The sequence below is a fragment of the Ipomoea nil genome, unplaced genomic scaffold (assembly GCF_001879475.1).
Source record: "Ipomoea nil cultivar Tokyo-kokei standard unplaced genomic scaffold, Asagao_1.1 scaffold0176, whole genome shotgun sequence".
In the NCBI taxonomy this organism is placed as follows: Eukaryota; Viridiplantae; Streptophyta; class Magnoliopsida; order Solanales; family Convolvulaceae; genus Ipomoea; species Ipomoea nil.
This window is the reverse complement of record NW_017616604.1, coordinates 792,954-795,023: the sequence shown is the minus strand read 5'-3', so window position 1 is coordinate 795,023 and position 2,070 is coordinate 792,954. Positions and strand designations below refer to the sequence as shown.

General features: G+C 42.0%; 1 long non-coding RNA gene across 1 annotated transcript; it reads right to left on the bottom strand.

Annotated features, from left to right (window-relative positions):
* Positions 1-282: 282 nt before the first annotated feature.
* LOC109178193 lies at positions 283-750 on the bottom strand. The gene is made up of 3 exons (XR_002053681.1): positions 680-750; positions 399-458; positions 283-314 (listed from the first exon to the last, which is right to left on the bottom strand). It is a non-coding gene; the product is annotated as an uncharacterized LOC109178193 (long non-coding RNA).
* Positions 751-2,070: the final 1,320 nt, after the last annotated feature.

Sequence of the window (2,070 nt, the reverse complement as noted above, 5' to 3'; positions counted from 1 at the left end):
AACCTTAACCCTTACTTTCTCCTTTTTCTTCAGATATTATCACTTGTAAACCACACAATCTGATATATTAACTTAACAAAAATCACATTCAAGCTCAAGATTCCACACTACAATAAAATAGCAACTTTCAACACAAATTCCAGGTCCAGGTAGATATCAAGGTGCAGGAAGAATTAAGCGAAGAATGTTTTTCATACCTTGATGAGGTGCATGAACTCGCTGCAGTGATTGTTAATAAGATCTTTTCTAGGGCCGCTAGGGTTCGCCAATTCCTCCATCACTCCTCTAGTCAGCTCCAAAGCAGTAATTATCCTCTGCAATTACAATCACCGACATGTTGCCGTACATTCTAACCCCCTTTTAACTTAGTCATTTTCAGTATGAAGGTTGTGCATTACCTTCTCAACATTTTGAAGCCGTTGTAATGATGTGTTCTGGCTTTGTGAATCCATCGTGCTCTGTAACAAGGACCAAACCAAAAATATAAGCAAAATTTGTAAGAATAATGCTTTCTTCCCCAAATTTGTCGAATCACCAACTATTATACCATACAAAAATTTCAGTAGTCATTGCATGGGTAACTCATTAACCTCAGCAACTCAAAAATCATATTTTAGTGAATAAATTTAGTGAATTTTACTGAGAAATTTTAAATAATATTAATAATTGGAAACTCTACCTCAGACGCATGTGAATTAGGGTTTCAGAATTACGAGGGATCAGTCATCAGTCATCAATGTCGGAGAACTATCCGCCGCCCCCAACCCAGAAATCGTACACCCCTCACAACCACATCCGCCGCCCCCAACCCCAAACCCAACCGAATGCACGACCACCACCCCGGTGAAAACAAACAAAAAAAAACTACCCAGACGAACAAGACAACAAACGAAATCCCACCCCAAACCCCCTACTGAACACTATCAAACCCACAAACCGCCGGAAAAAACCCACGAAACAAACAACAAAAAGAGGAAAAAAGGTATAAGAAATCGATTCAAAAAATACCTGAACTGGAAGCGGAAAATATACCACGAAGTCGCTTGGACTGCCTCCTGCTGGAACCAGCCATGAACACCGCCGGGAAAACATGAGAAGCGAATGGACGATGACCGGAATCGGAGAAGACGGATGATTCGAGAACTTGTGTGACAGAGTAGGGGAGAGAGACAACCTAAAATACCTATTATGACTGCCTTAAACCCAAAATAACCGGCGAAATAAGTGAGATGCAATATTAATGACAAATACAAAATACAAAAACACCCCTATCAATCTAATACTAAGCGCCCACGTGGTTTAAAATATCACATCATCAGCACTGTTAATATCTCAAAATCAACGATCAGGGAGTGTGCTCATGAGCTCGGCTGAATAGGGGGTGTGCACCAGATTCAATATATATATATATATATATATATATATATATATATATATATATATATATATATATATATATATATATATACACACATAGGTAAAAGTTCAGGTGTGAACTTCAGTTATCATGTGAACTTGTGCACTTATACTGGCTGTGCATTTGAGCCTATATAGGTATATAGGTAAAAGTTCAGGTGTGAACTTCAGTTATCATGTGAACTTGTGCACTTATACTGGCCGTGCATTTGAGCTGATCAATGGTCATGAATTAATGTGCACGTCGACCAGGTGCACCGCATCCCATCTAGTAATTTGTACACAAGGGGTATTTTGGTCTTCTACTTAAATTGTGTTACCATTGGTCAATTTGGGAGGTGTATCCGTGTGCGGGTGAAATTAGTTTTACCCCTTTTCCTTCACTCAGCGCCTCAGCCTTTGGGAGTGGTCTCCTCGCCGGACAGTTCGCAGCCCTTATCGTCGAACGACAGCCTCGCTATGGTGTCTGGTGCTCGCGATCGAGGGGAGAAACGGCGGCCTTCCTGGTCGTTACCTGGGGTTCGGGAGGTCCGTCTGGCGTTGTTACGACTGATAGGGATGGTGGACGACTAACGAAGCGGCGGGTCGCAACGGTAGAAGTGGCGGAAGTCACGGCTAGAAGACGATCGCAGACTGGTGGTCCATGGCCGTCCT